The 11,986-nt window shown below is 43.3% G+C and overlaps 26 non-coding genes and 1 pseudogene across 26 annotated transcripts; all 27 read right to left on the bottom strand.

Annotated features, from left to right (window-relative positions):
- Nucleotides 1-73: 73 nt before the first annotated feature.
- On the bottom strand, nt 74-192 carry LOC144395481 (5S ribosomal RNA). Its single transcript, XR_013457615.1, has one exon. It is a non-coding gene; the product is annotated as a 5S ribosomal RNA (ribosomal RNA).
- A 116-nt stretch (nt 193-308) lies between these two features.
- On the bottom strand, nt 309-427 carry LOC144399764 (5S ribosomal RNA). Its single transcript, XR_013461910.1, has one exon. It is a non-coding gene; the product is annotated as a 5S ribosomal RNA (ribosomal RNA).
- Nucleotides 428-543: 116 nt separating this feature from the next.
- LOC144389559 (5S ribosomal RNA) lies at nt 544-662 on the bottom strand. The gene has a single exon (XR_013453683.1). It is a non-coding gene; the product is annotated as a 5S ribosomal RNA (ribosomal RNA).
- Nucleotides 663-778: 116 nt separating this feature from the next.
- Nucleotides 779-897, bottom strand: LOC144395480 (5S ribosomal RNA). Its single transcript, XR_013457614.1, has one exon. It is a non-coding gene; the product is annotated as a 5S ribosomal RNA (ribosomal RNA).
- Nucleotides 898-1,014: 117 nt separating this feature from the next.
- LOC144395479 (5S ribosomal RNA) lies at nt 1,015-1,133 on the bottom strand. The gene has a single exon (XR_013457613.1). It is a non-coding gene; the product is annotated as a 5S ribosomal RNA (ribosomal RNA).
- Nucleotides 1,134-1,249: 116 nt separating this feature from the next.
- LOC144399133 (5S ribosomal RNA) lies at nt 1,250-1,368 on the bottom strand. Its single transcript, XR_013461278.1, has one exon. It is a non-coding gene; the product is annotated as a 5S ribosomal RNA (ribosomal RNA).
- Nucleotides 1,369-1,485: 117 nt separating this feature from the next.
- On the bottom strand, nt 1,486-1,604 carry LOC144402094 (5S ribosomal RNA). Its single transcript, XR_013464029.1, has one exon. It is a non-coding gene; the product is annotated as a 5S ribosomal RNA (ribosomal RNA).
- Nucleotides 1,605-1,720: 116 nt separating this feature from the next.
- On the bottom strand, nt 1,721-1,839 carry LOC144395478 (5S ribosomal RNA). Its single transcript, XR_013457612.1, has one exon. It is a non-coding gene; the product is annotated as a 5S ribosomal RNA (ribosomal RNA).
- A 116-nt stretch (nt 1,840-1,955) lies between these two features.
- LOC144395477 (5S ribosomal RNA) lies at nt 1,956-2,074 on the bottom strand. Its single transcript, XR_013457611.1, has one exon. It is a non-coding gene; the product is annotated as a 5S ribosomal RNA (ribosomal RNA).
- Nucleotides 2,075-2,191: 117 nt separating this feature from the next.
- Nucleotides 2,192-2,310, bottom strand: LOC144395476 (5S ribosomal RNA). The gene has a single exon (XR_013457610.1). It is a non-coding gene; the product is annotated as a 5S ribosomal RNA (ribosomal RNA).
- A 117-nt stretch (nt 2,311-2,427) lies between these two features.
- On the bottom strand, nt 2,428-2,546 carry LOC144397658 (5S ribosomal RNA). The gene has a single exon (XR_013459804.1). It is a non-coding gene; the product is annotated as a 5S ribosomal RNA (ribosomal RNA).
- Nucleotides 2,547-2,662: 116 nt separating this feature from the next.
- On the bottom strand, nt 2,663-2,781 carry LOC144395474 (5S ribosomal RNA). The gene has a single exon (XR_013457608.1). It is a non-coding gene; the product is annotated as a 5S ribosomal RNA (ribosomal RNA).
- Nucleotides 2,782-2,898: 117 nt separating this feature from the next.
- On the bottom strand, nt 2,899-3,017 carry LOC144397004 (5S ribosomal RNA). The gene has a single exon (XR_013459150.1). It is a non-coding gene; the product is annotated as a 5S ribosomal RNA (ribosomal RNA).
- Nucleotides 3,018-3,133: 116 nt separating this feature from the next.
- Nucleotides 3,134-3,252, bottom strand: LOC144397820 (5S ribosomal RNA). The gene has a single exon (XR_013459967.1). It is a non-coding gene; the product is annotated as a 5S ribosomal RNA (ribosomal RNA).
- A 116-nt stretch (nt 3,253-3,368) lies between these two features.
- On the bottom strand, nt 3,369-3,477 carry LOC144399913 (5S ribosomal RNA; annotated as a pseudogene).
- A 117-nt stretch (nt 3,478-3,594) lies between these two features.
- On the bottom strand, nt 3,595-3,713 carry LOC144401286 (5S ribosomal RNA). The gene has a single exon (XR_013463221.1). It is a non-coding gene; the product is annotated as a 5S ribosomal RNA (ribosomal RNA).
- Nucleotides 3,714-9,510: 5,797 nt separating this feature from the next.
- On the bottom strand, nt 9,511-9,629 carry LOC144403416 (5S ribosomal RNA). Its single transcript, XR_013465354.1, has one exon. It is a non-coding gene; the product is annotated as a 5S ribosomal RNA (ribosomal RNA).
- A 116-nt stretch (nt 9,630-9,745) lies between these two features.
- LOC144402083 (5S ribosomal RNA) lies at nt 9,746-9,864 on the bottom strand. Its single transcript, XR_013464018.1, has one exon. It is a non-coding gene; the product is annotated as a 5S ribosomal RNA (ribosomal RNA).
- A 116-nt stretch (nt 9,865-9,980) lies between these two features.
- LOC144389558 (5S ribosomal RNA) lies at nt 9,981-10,099 on the bottom strand. Its single transcript, XR_013453682.1, has one exon. It is a non-coding gene; the product is annotated as a 5S ribosomal RNA (ribosomal RNA).
- A 116-nt stretch (nt 10,100-10,215) lies between these two features.
- On the bottom strand, nt 10,216-10,334 carry LOC144395473 (5S ribosomal RNA). The gene has a single exon (XR_013457607.1). It is a non-coding gene; the product is annotated as a 5S ribosomal RNA (ribosomal RNA).
- A 117-nt stretch (nt 10,335-10,451) lies between these two features.
- Nucleotides 10,452-10,570, bottom strand: LOC144401285 (5S ribosomal RNA). Its single transcript, XR_013463220.1, has one exon. It is a non-coding gene; the product is annotated as a 5S ribosomal RNA (ribosomal RNA).
- A 116-nt stretch (nt 10,571-10,686) lies between these two features.
- On the bottom strand, nt 10,687-10,805 carry LOC144399153 (5S ribosomal RNA). The gene has a single exon (XR_013461298.1). It is a non-coding gene; the product is annotated as a 5S ribosomal RNA (ribosomal RNA).
- A 116-nt stretch (nt 10,806-10,921) lies between these two features.
- On the bottom strand, nt 10,922-11,040 carry LOC144389557 (5S ribosomal RNA). The gene has a single exon (XR_013453675.1). It is a non-coding gene; the product is annotated as a 5S ribosomal RNA (ribosomal RNA).
- A 116-nt stretch (nt 11,041-11,156) lies between these two features.
- On the bottom strand, nt 11,157-11,275 carry LOC144395472 (5S ribosomal RNA). The gene has a single exon (XR_013457606.1). It is a non-coding gene; the product is annotated as a 5S ribosomal RNA (ribosomal RNA).
- Nucleotides 11,276-11,392: 117 nt separating this feature from the next.
- LOC144397323 (5S ribosomal RNA) lies at nt 11,393-11,511 on the bottom strand. Its single transcript, XR_013459469.1, has one exon. It is a non-coding gene; the product is annotated as a 5S ribosomal RNA (ribosomal RNA).
- A 117-nt stretch (nt 11,512-11,628) lies between these two features.
- On the bottom strand, nt 11,629-11,747 carry LOC144402072 (5S ribosomal RNA). Its single transcript, XR_013464007.1, has one exon. It is a non-coding gene; the product is annotated as a 5S ribosomal RNA (ribosomal RNA).
- A 116-nt stretch (nt 11,748-11,863) lies between these two features.
- LOC144395471 (5S ribosomal RNA) lies at nt 11,864-11,982 on the bottom strand. Its single transcript, XR_013457605.1, has one exon. It is a non-coding gene; the product is annotated as a 5S ribosomal RNA (ribosomal RNA).
- Between the last annotated feature and the right edge of the window lie 4 nt (nt 11,983-11,986).

Here is an 11,986-nt window from a genome sequence, read left to right as displayed (position 1 = left end):
TTTGTAGTTTTGACAATGAAATGGAGTCACTTTCTAAGGCCTTCTCTGTGTCTTTTACAGATCGAAATGAAAAAGCTTACAGCACCTGGGATTCCCAGGCGGTCTTCCATCCAAGTACTAACCAGGCCCTACTCTGCTTAGCTTCTGAGATCAGACGAGATCAGGCGGAGCCAGAGAGGTATGGCCGTAAGCAACCTTTTGTCCTCTACCTAATCTTTTAAAATGTGTCAAAGGTTTTGTAGTTTTGACAATGAAATGGAGTCACTTTCTAAGGCCTTCTCTGTGTCTTTTACAGATCGAAATGAAAAAGCTTACAGCACCTGGGATTCCCAGGCGGTCTTCCATCCAAGTACTAACCAGGCCCTACTCTGCTTAGCTTCTGAGATCAGACGACATCAGGCAGAGCCAGAGAGGTATGGCCGTAAGCAACTGTATGTCCTCTTCCTAATCTTTTAAAATGTGTCAAAGGTTTTGTAGTTTTGACAATTAAATGGAGTCACTTTCTAAGGCCTTCTCTGTGTCTTTTACAGATCGAAATGAAAAAGCTTACAGCACCTGGGATTCCCAGGCGGTCTTCCATCCAAGTACTAACCAGGCCCTACTCTGCTTAGCTTCTGAGATCTGACGAGATCAGGCGGAGCCAGAGAGGTATGGCCGTAAGCAACTGTATGTCCTCTTCCTAATCTTTTAAAATGTGTCAAAGGTTTTGTAGTTTTGACAATGAAATGGAGTCACTTTCTAAGGCCTTCTCTGTGTCTTTTACAGATCGAAATGAAAAAGCTTACAGCACCTGGGATTCCCAGGCGGTCTTCCATCCAAGTACTAACCAGGCCCTACTCTGCTTAGCTTCTGAGATCAGACGAGATCAGGCGGAGCCAGAGAGGTATGGCCGTAAGCAACTGTATGTCCTCTTCCTAATCTTTTAAAATGTGTCTAAGGTTTTGGAGTTTTGATAATGAAAAAGGAGTCACTTTCTAATGCCTTCTCGATTTCTTCCAGAGAGAGAAATGAAAAAGCTTACAGCACCTGGGATTCCCAGGCGGTCTTCCATCCAAGTACTAACCAGGCCCTACTCTGCTTAGCTTCTGAGATCAGACGAGATCAGGCGGAGCCAGAGAGGTATGGCCGTAAGCAACTGTATGTCCTCTTCCTAATCTTTTAAAATGTGTCAAAGGTTTTGTAGTTTTGACAATGAAATGGAGTCACTTTCTAAGGCCTTCTCTGTGTCTTTTACAGATCGAAATGAAAAAGCTTACAGCACCTGGGATTCCCAGGCGGTCTTCCATCCAAGTACTAACCAGGCCCTACTCTGCTGAGCTTCTGAGATCAGACGAGATCAGGCGGAGCCAGAGAGGTATGGCCGTAAGCAACTGTATGTCCTCTTCCTAATCTTTTAAAATGTGTCAAAGGTTTTGGAGTTTTGATAATGAAAAAGGAGTCACTTTCTAATGCCTTCTCGATTTCTTCCAGAGAGAGAAATGAAAAAGCTTACGGCACCTGGGATTCCCAGGCGGTCTTCCATCCAAGTACTAACCAGGCCCTACTCTGCTTAGCTTCTGAGATCTGACGAGATCAGGCGGAGCCAGAGAGGTATGGCCGTAAGCAACTGTATGTCCTCTTCCTAATCTTTTAAAATGTGTCAAAGGTTTTGTAGTTTTGACAATGAAATGGAGTCACTTTCTAAGGCCTTCTCTGTGTCTTTTACAGATCGAAATGAAAAAGCTTACAGCACCTGGGATTCCCAGGCGGTCTTCCATCCAAGTACTAACCAGGCCCTACTCTGCTTAGCTTCTGAGATCAGACGAGATCAGGCGGAGCCAGAGAGGTATGGCCGTAAGCAACTGTATGTCCTCTTCCTAATCTTTTAAAATGTGTCAACGGTTTTGTAGTTTTGACAATTAAATGGAGTCACTTTCTAAGGCCTTCTCTGTGTCTTTTACAGATCGAAATGAAAAAGCTTACAGCACCTGGGATTCCCAGGCGGTCTTCCATCCAAGTACTAACCAGGCCCTACTCTGCTTAGCTTCTGAGATCAGACGAGATCAGGCGGAGCCAGAGAGGTATGGCCGTAAGCAACTGTATGTCCTCTTCCTAATCTTTTAAAATGTGTCTAAGGTTTTGGAGTTTTGATAATGAAAAAGGAGTCACTTTCTAAGGCCTTCTCTGTGTCTTTTACAGATCGAAATGAAAAAGCTTACAGCACCTGGGATTCCCAGGCGGTCTTCCATCCAAGTACTAACCAGGCCCTACTCTGCTTAGCTTCTGAGATCAGACGAGATCAGGCGGAGCCAGAGAGGTATGGCCGTAAGCAACTGTATGTCCTCTTCCTAATCTTTTAAAATGTGTCAAAGGTTTTGGAGTTTTGATAATGAAAAAGGAGTCACTTTCTAATGCCTTCTCGATTTCTTCCAGAGAGAGAAATGAAAAAGCTTACGGCACCTGGGATTCCCAGGCGGTCTTCCATCCAAGTACTAACCAGGCCCTACTCTGCTTAGCTTCTGAGATCAGACGAGATCAGGCGGAGCCAGAGAGGTATGGCCGTAAGAAACTGTATGTCCTCTTCCTAATCTTTTAAAATGTGTCAAAGGTTTTGTAGTTTTGACAATGAAATGGAGTCACTTTCTAAGGCCTTCTCTGTGTCTTTTACAGATCGAAATGAAAAAGCTTACAGCACCTGGGATTCCCAGGCGGTCTTCCATCCAAGTACTAACCAGGCCCTACTCTGCTTAGCTTCTGAGATCAGACGAGATCAGGCGGAGCCAGAGAGGTATGGCCGTAAGCAACTGTATGTCCTCTTCCTAATCTTTTAAAATGTGTCAAAGGTTTTGGAGTTTTGATAATGAAAAAGGAGTCACTTTCTAAGGCCTTCTCGATTTCTTCCAGAGAGAGAAATGAAAAAGCTTACGGCACCTGGGATTCCCAGGCAGTCTTCCATCCAAGTACTAACCAGGCCCTACTCTGCTTAGCTTCTGAGATCAGACGAGATCAGGTGGAGCCAGAGAGGTATGGCCGTAAGCAACTGTATGTCCTCTACCTAATCTTTTAAAATGTGTCAAAGGTTTTGTAGTTTTGACAATGAAATGGAGTCACTTTCTAAGGCCTTCTCTGTGTCTTTTACAGATCGAAATGAAAAAGCTTACGGCACCTGGGATTCCCAGGCGGTCTTCCATCCAAGTACTAACCAGGCCCTACTCTGCTTAGCTTCTGAGATCTGACGAGATCAGGCGGAGCCAGAGAGGTATGGCCGTAATCAACTGTATGTCCTCTTCCTAATCTTTTAAAATGTGTCAAAGGTTTTGTAGTTTTGACAATGAAATGGAGTCACTTTCTAAGGCCTTCTCTGTGTCTTTTACAGATCGAAATGAAAAAGCTTACAGCACCTGGGATTCCCAGGCGGTCTTCCATCCAAGTACTAACCAGGCCCTACTCTGCTTAGCTTCTGAGATCAGACGGAGCCAGAGAGGTATGGCTGTAAGCAACTGTATGTCCTCTTCCTAATCTTTTAAAATGTGTCAAAGGTTTTGGAGTTTTGATAATGAAAAAGGAGTCACTTTCTAATGCCTTCTCGATTTCTTCCAGAGAGAGAAATGAAAAAGCTTACGGCACCTGGGATTCCCAGGCGGTCTTCCATCCAAGTACTAACCAGGCCCTACTCTGCTTAGCTTCTGAGATCAGACGAGATCAGGCGGAGCCAGAGAGGTATGGCCGTAAGCAACTGTATGTCCTCTACCTAATCTTTTAAAATGTGTCAAAGGTTTTGTAGTTTTGACAATTAAATGGAGTCACTTTCTAAGGCCTTCTCTGTGTCTTTTACAGATCGAAATGAAAAAGCGTACAGCACCTGGGATTCCCAGGCGGTCTTCCATCCAAGTACTAACCAGGCCCTACTCTGCTTAGCTTCTGAGATCAGACAAGATCAGGCGGAGCTTTTTTTTTTTTTCTTTTATTATAAAAAATACATTTTCCAAAAATCATTTTTTACATTGTTTACATATTCACTATATACATTATTATTTAATTATTTTCTGAACATCAGCAATCAGGGTCTTTAAGATGAGAACAAAATCACATTATAGGATTTTTTTTTTTTTTTTTCCTTTTCTTCACTCGGCAGTAGAAAGTTTTGCCTTATTAGCCATATCTTTTTCCAAACAAAACCAAAAAAAAGAAGTGCGCAACGACAACAAGTTAAGGCACACCAGAAAAACATTTAAAACCGAAAGATAAGATCTTTGTCATTGTCCTCCTGAAACAAGAGATTATTTTCGTCCATCCATTCCTTGAGCAGATCTTTTTTGAATGCATATATAGTTTTCCAGTATGCTTTTATATTGCTCTTGAAAAGAGTCTCAACGTCCGTTTTTTTTCCCTCGAAGAGGGCAAGGTTTCTTCTCAGCAACACTGCTCTTCTAGCAAATGCCAGGCATGCGTTGGCGATATCCATCCTCCGGCCTCCAGCATTCTTTGGCAGTCCGAAACACCAGGTCCAGTCCCATGATGTTCCCCTCGTCATTTTTACTCCACAACCCTTTGTTAGAAGCTCTCTTATGTATTCCCTAAAGGTTATGAGTGCTGTACAAGACCAAATAAGGTGCTCAAAATCCTCTTCTTCCGTTTCACACACAGAACACATTCTTGAGAATTTTTCCTTGTGTATCTGGTGCAAGACAATTCCTGTAAAATATTTCCGGTGCCTTATCTTAAACTCAGAGCTGTAGACCTCTGGGGGGATGAGGCTGAATTCAAGATTTACCCATATTGAGCTTGTCTTATCTTTTGGGAAGATTTTTTCCCATGCCTTTTCTGCTGCTGGTTTAACTATGTGTTTTTTTATTAGGATGCTGTAGAAAGTTTTTGTTTTTACTTCAATTATATTTTTTTGTTTATCTTTAACACACAGCGTAAAACCAAGTGCCCTGTCCTGCTCTGTCACTTCATTCATTCTTTCTTTCCATTCATGACCCATGCATTGATCAAATATTTTCCCTATGTCTTTTATTCTTGCCGGTGCATATTTACTTCCACATGCCTGGAGTTTACCCTTTACTTTTCCTACATCAAAACAGCCGTTTGTTCCACACACACTCCCTACGGCTGTTAAACCTGCCTGCATTAAGTGGCAACTCGTAATCGGCCTCCCGCCCCCGACAAACCCCGGGCTTGATAGGAAGGGTAATTTTAGCACTTGCACCTTTCCTCTAACGTCAGGTGTGAGATGCGGCATAATTTTGTCCCAAGCCTCCAGCACTTCCCTGTAGAACCCCGACAGACCCACCCTTACGTGTGCTGGCGAGAGGGCACATAGGTTATACACACTTCTCTCTCCGTACCCTGCCAGGAGGCCTGCCAGGAAATCTCTACCGGGCAGCTGCCTTTTTGGATTTAAAAATCTCCCTATTAATTTTACCCTCAGTGCGTCTCTTTTTACACTTACATCAATCAAAGCTAAACCCCCCTCCCTTTTGTTAGCTATTAACGTCTTGCGAGCGATCGAATTCCCCTTTCCCTTCCAAAAAAAAGTGGCGACGGCTGCATTGAGCCGATTGAACACCCAAGTGGGCAGCTCACAGGACCCCAGAATGTGATTAATTTTGGACAGTATCAGGGCATTTACTACTATTACCTTTCCCTTCAAAGCGAGGCCTCTTGCATACCATAAATTTAGCAGGTTTTTTATTTTTACCAAAACCTCGTTCCATGTTTTGTCCGTTGCACTCTTTTCATTTTTACCTATATATATACCCAAGATTTTCCTTTCGTCCTCTATTTTTTTAAAACCCCACATATCAGCTTGGACATTGCAGGGCCCGAAGACCATCAGCTCGGTTTTTTTTGTATTAATTTTTGCGCCTGATGCTCTTTCATATTTCTTTATATGGTCTAATACTTTGTTTATGCAGCTACTAGTTTTCACACAAATATTTACATCATCTGCATACTGCATAATTTTAATTTGGTTTCCTGCCGGTGTCCAGATTCCCTTTATTAGGTCGTCGTTATTTATAGTATAGGCCAGGGGCTCCGCCACCAGGCTGTAGAGCAGCGCCGACAGCGGGCAACCCTGTCTCACTGATCGTCCTAGCTCAAAACTGTTAGTTAGTAAACCATTACATTTCACCCTACTTTTCGCTCCGCTGTACATCATTTTGATTCTTTTTATGAATATTGGTCCAAAACCAAAACGCTCCAGCACGGCCCACAGGAAGGGATGTTCCACTCTATCAAAAGCCTTCTCTAGGTCTACTCCTAACAAAATCCCTCCCTCCTTATTTAAGCAGCTTACTGTATCTCTGATTGTGTTGATGGTGTCTGAGATGTCCCTCCCCGGAATGCTGTAAGCCTGCGTTGGTCCTATTATTGAATTTATTACAGTTTTTAATCTGTTTGCGAGTATTTTTGTGAATATTTTATAGTCTGTGTTAAGCAAACTGATCGGTCTGTAGTTGGAAAGCAGCTTTTTCTCCCCTTTTTTGAAAATTAGAGTGACTATCCCCTCCGTAAATGATGCTGGAGCCCTCTGCTCAGTGTCCATCTGTTCATAGAGTGTCAGCAAAAGTGGCCCCAGCATTTCCTTAAATTCTTGAAAGAACTCGGCAGGCAAACCGTCTGCCCCCGGGCTTTTATTTTTATTTAGCTTCATTATGGCCTGTTCTATTTCGCTCAGTGAGAGCGGCATCTCGCACCTCCCACTGTCGTTATCTTCTAGTTTATTATTTATTTTATTTACTACTTCATTCATTTCGCTAGTCACAATCCCTTCACTTTCAAATAATTTTTGATAGTAACCCTGTATGGTTCTCAAAATGCCTTCGGTTTCTTCTACTATTTCCCCCCTGGAATTTTCAATGCTCGATATATAAGTCTTTTCTTGATTTGTTTTTTCTAGACCTAGAAAGAAAGCTGTGCATCTTTCTCCTTCAGTTATATATTTTGCTCTACTCCGTATTATTGCACCCGCACATCTTTTTTTTTCTAGTTCAGTTATTCTGGTTTTATACAGTTCATATTTTTCACTGTCATAATTTGGATCCTCTTCACATTTTTCTATTTCGTTTTGCAGGAGGAGAATTAACTCTCGTTCCTCTCTTTTATTCTCCCAGTTTTTGTTTTTGCTGAACCTTATACACACCTCCCACACACACTGTCACTGAAGCGTGATCGCTCCCAGAGTAAAAGTAGTATTCACAGGATGTTATATGTTTAACCACACCTGAAGCCACTAAGCAGAAATCAATTCTTGACTGCTTCAATATTCCTTCAACAGCTTGTCTTCTTGAAAATGCAGTTTTGTTTTTATTTAATATCCTCCAAATATCTATTATATTGCAATTATTCATTACTTTTTTCAGTGTACTTCTACTAGAATCATTTCTATAGACATTGTTTTTGGACAAATCTTTTTCCATTAGGACCACATTAAAATCACCAATTACAAACGTGTTTTCATTACACCATTTCTCTAGATTTTTAAAGAACTGTTTTCTTTCCCCTTCTCCATTTGGTGCATACACATTTATCAGCCTAAATGTATCGTTTGCCAGGCAGAAATCAACGACCAAAACCCTACCTTCTCGGTCCCTATGAACCTCGTTAATGGTTTTGAAGATATTGGCTTGAAAGAGTGAGGCCACACCACAAGAGTTTGGGGTTCCCTCATTTGAGATGACCTTCCCTCCCCACTGTTTGATCACATTTTCCCGTAAAGAAACATCCCAATTTGTTTCCTGAAGGCATATTATTTCTGATTTGAGTTGTTTTAAAGTTGAGTCCAGTTTATTTTTATTTCGAAGCCCGTTGGCATTCAGAGAGGTAATTTGGAAACCAAAGGAAGCCATCATTGTAATATATATGAAAGTGCATACCATCTAGTTATTTTTGTTTTTCAGCTTTTTCTTAGCCATGACCTTTGCTTTTCTCTCCTCGGCTCTATTTCTTAAAACCTTCGCCTTCTCAAAGTCCATGTCCGGGTCTGTTTTAGGATGAGGGTCATCCGAGTCGCTGTGCAGCCTTTTGTCTGGCTGTCTTGCCGGCAACGAGTCTGTCGCCATCGGTAGTTCTAGGTTTCTAGTCGGGGCTTCTTGATCTGATGGTACACACTGCCCTGAGAGCGTCCTTCCACCTTTTTCGCTCGTTGATGCCGGTACACTCTCCTCCAAATTTTCCCTTCTCGTGTCCTCCTTTGTACTTTTGTGCAAACCTGCTCCTCCCATTTTCCCCGTCTCACCCCTCACTTCATCATCCTCTTCTGAGAGTTCTTTATCCCCCTCCTTCTCCAGTTTACTCTCCACACCCTCCTCTCCTATGACACTCTCGTCCCCCGACGTCCCATTGTTATCCTCCCCAGACTCTATAGTTTCATTGTCTATCATGATTGATTCACTCTCACTCTGGTTGCATATGCATTCCTCCATACTGTTATAGCATAAGCTACATTTGTTTTTATTTTTTTTGCATTCTCTAGCAAAGTGCCCCTGGACTCCACACTTATGGCACTGAAACTCCGGACATTCCCTCATGATATGCCCAGGTTGGATACACATCCTGCATACTTTCATTTGTTTGTCGTGTATCACTCTAAAGTATTCTGCACCCAGAGCAGTACTAAACTTTGTAGAATACGGCAGGGACTGGACATGATCATTGAATTTTACCTTTAGGAATCGTGTCCCATCAGCAACATTTGTCCCAGGCCACATCCGCCTTTTGATTGGTGAAGCTGCCGACACACCCCAGCTCGACAGTTTGGCGTGGATCTCGCAGTCCTCAATGTAGAATGGCAGGTTTAGGAATGACACCACCAGCTCGTTGTTGCACAGCTCCCGTGCGTGGATCCTCGTCTCTCCCATTTTGAAGCCTTCCAACAATCTTTCCTTTCCCTTCGGGTGGCTCATTGTCATTTCATATCTGTTGTGGCCCACCACACGGCAAGCCATCAGACCACCACACAATTGCCGCACGTATTTCATCAGCTCCATTGCACTTATGCTGCTTCCTCCTTCCAGCTCTACACTAACTGTGAGCTTCTTGTTGTTTTTGTCCATACTGTCCATGCTCAAACCACTGTTTGATTCTAAAGCACTATTCATTTGGGATTCCTTTTGTCCGTTCCGTGTTCGTTCATCATGTTGGTCCGCCATTTTAGGTAAGAGAAGCGATACACTTACCCCCAAACAGTACAATACTGCTGGGGGTACTAAACTCTGTCTTGCCAAAAAACCTCAATTAAAAAAAAGCTTTAGGGCATATCAAAACACCACAAAAAACTGTTCAGATTAGAGCACCGAAATGGATCCAAGCGCCAAACAAATCGCATCTGTGTTCACTTCCTGATTCCTGGTGGGGGCTGGGCCTACAAACGAGATCAGGCGGAGCCAGAGAGGTATGGCCGTAAGCAACTGTATGTCCTCTTCCTAATCTTTTAAAATGTGTCAAAGGTTTTGGAGTTTTGATAATGAAAAAGGAGTCACTTTCTAAGGCCTTCTCGATTTCTTCCAGAGAGAGAAATGAAAAAGCTTACGGCACCTGGGATTCCCAGGCGGTCTTCCATCCAAGTACTAACCAGGCCCTACTCTGCTTAGCTTCTGAGATCAGACGAGATCAGGTGGAGCCAGAGAGGTATGGCCGTAAGCAACTGTATGTCCTCTACCTAATCTTTTAAAATGTGTCAAAGGTTTTGTAGTTTTGACAATGAAATGGAGTCACTTTCTAAGGCCTTCTCTGTGTCTTTTACAGATCGAAATGAAAAAGCTTACGGCACCTGGGATTCCCAGGCGGTCTTCCATCCAAGTACTAACCAGGCCCTACTCTGCTTAGCTTCTGAGATCTGACGAGATCAGGCGGAGCCAGAGAGGTATGGCCGTAAGCAACTGTATGTCCTCTTCCTAATCTTTTAAAATGTGTCAAAGGTTTTGTAGTTTTGACAATGAAATGGAGTCACTTTCTAAGGCCTTCTCTGTGTCTTTTACAGATCGAAATGAAAAAGCTTACAGCACCTGGGATTCCCAGGCGGTCTTCCATCCAAGTACTAACCAGGCCCTACTCTGCTTAGCTTCTGAGATCTGACGAGATCAGGCGGAGCCAGAGAGGTATGGCCGTAAGCAACTGTATGTCCTCTTCCTAATCTTTTAAAATGTGTCAAAGGTTTTGTAGTTTTGACAATGAAATGGAGTCACTTTCTCAGGCCTTCTCTGTGTCTTTTACAGATCGAAATGAAAAAGCTTACAGCACCTGGGATTCCCAGGCGGTCTTCCATCCAAGTACTAACCAGGCCCTACTCTGCTTAGCTTCTGAGATCAGACGAGATCAGGCGGAGCCAGAGAGGTATGGCCGTAAGCAACTGTATGTCCTCTTCCTAATCTTTTAAAATGTGTCAAAGGTTTTGGAGTTTTGATAATGAAAAAGGAGTCACTTTCTAAGGCCTTCTCGATTTCTTCCAGAGAGAGAAATGAAAAAGCTTACGGCACCTGGGATTCCCAGGCGGTCTTCCATCCAAGTACTAACCAGGCCCTACTCTGCTTAGCTTCTGAGATCAGACGAGATCAGGCGGAGCCAGAGAGGTATGGCCGTAAGCAACTGTATGTCCTCTTCCTAATCTTTTAAAATGTGTCAAAGGTTTTGTAGTTTTGACAATGAAATGGAGTCACTTTCTAAGGCCTTCTCTGTGTCTTTTACAGATCGAAATGAAAAAGCTTACAGGACCTGGGATTCCCAGGCGGTCTTCCATCCAAGTACTAACCAGGCCCTACTCTGCTTAGCTTCTGAGATCAGACGAGATCAGGCGGAGCCAGAGAGGTATGGCCGTAAGCAACTGTATGTCCTCTTCCTAATCTTTTAAAATGTGTCAAAGGTTTTGTAGTTTTGACAAAGAAATGGAGTCACTTTCTAAGGCCTTCTCTGTGTCTTTTACAGATCGAAATGAAAAAGCTTACAGCACCTGGGATTCCCAGGCGGTCTTCCATCCAAGTACTAACCAGGCCCTACTCTGCTTAGCTTCTGAGATCTGACGAGATCAGGCGGAGCCAGAGAGGTATGGCCGTAAGCAACTGTATGTCCTCTTCCTAATCTTTTAAAATGTGTCAAAGGTTTTGTAGTTTTGACAATGAAATGGAGTCACTTTCTCAGGCCTTCTCTGTGTCTTTTACAGATCGAAATGAAAAAGCTTACAGCACCTGGGATTCCCAGGCGGTCTTCCATCCAAGTACTAACCAGGCCCTACTCTGCTTAGCTTCTGAGATCAGACGAGATCAGGCGGAGCCAGAGAGGTATGGCCGTAAGCAACTGTATGTCCTCTTCCTAATCTTTTAAAATGTGTCAAAGGTTTTGGAGTTTTGATAATGAAAAAGGAGTCACTTTCTAAGGCCTTCTCGATTTCTTCCAGAGAGAGAAATGAAAAAGCTTACGGCACCTGGGATTCCCAGGCGGTCTTCCATCCAAGTACTAACCAGGCCCTACTCTGCTTAGCTTCTGAGATCAGACGAGATCAGGCAGAGCCAGAGAGGTATGGCCGTAAGCAACTGTATGTCCTCTTCCTAATCTTTTAAAATGTGTCAAAGGTTTTGGAGTTTTGATAATGAAAAAGGAGTCACTTTCTAAGGCCTTCTCGATTTCTTCCAGAGAGAAAAATGAAAAAGCTTACGGCACCTGGGATTCCCAGGCGGTCTTCCATCCAAGTACTAACCAGGCCCTACTCTGCTTAGCTTCTGAGATCTGACGAGATCAGGCGGAGCCAGAGAGGTATGGCCGTAAGCAACTGTATGTCCTCTTCCTAATCTTTTAAAATGTGTCAAAGGTTTTGTAGTTTTGACAATGAAATGGAGTCACTTTCTAAGGCCTTCTCTGTGTCTTTTACAGATCGAAATGAAAAAGCTTACAGCACCTGGGATTCCCAGGCGGTCTTCCATCCAAGTACTAACCAGGCCCTACTCTGCTTAGCTTCTGAGATCAGACGAGATCAGGCGGAGCCAGAGAGGTATGGCCGTAAGCAACT

The sequence above is a fragment of the Gasterosteus aculeatus genome, chromosome 2, assembly GCF_964276395.1.
Source record: "Gasterosteus aculeatus chromosome 2, fGasAcu3.hap1.1, whole genome shotgun sequence".
Taxonomy (NCBI): Eukaryota; Metazoa; Chordata; class Actinopteri; order Perciformes; family Gasterosteidae; genus Gasterosteus; species Gasterosteus aculeatus.
The sequence above is the reverse complement of the archived record's forward strand: the minus strand, read 5'-3'. Positions and strand labels throughout refer to the sequence as shown.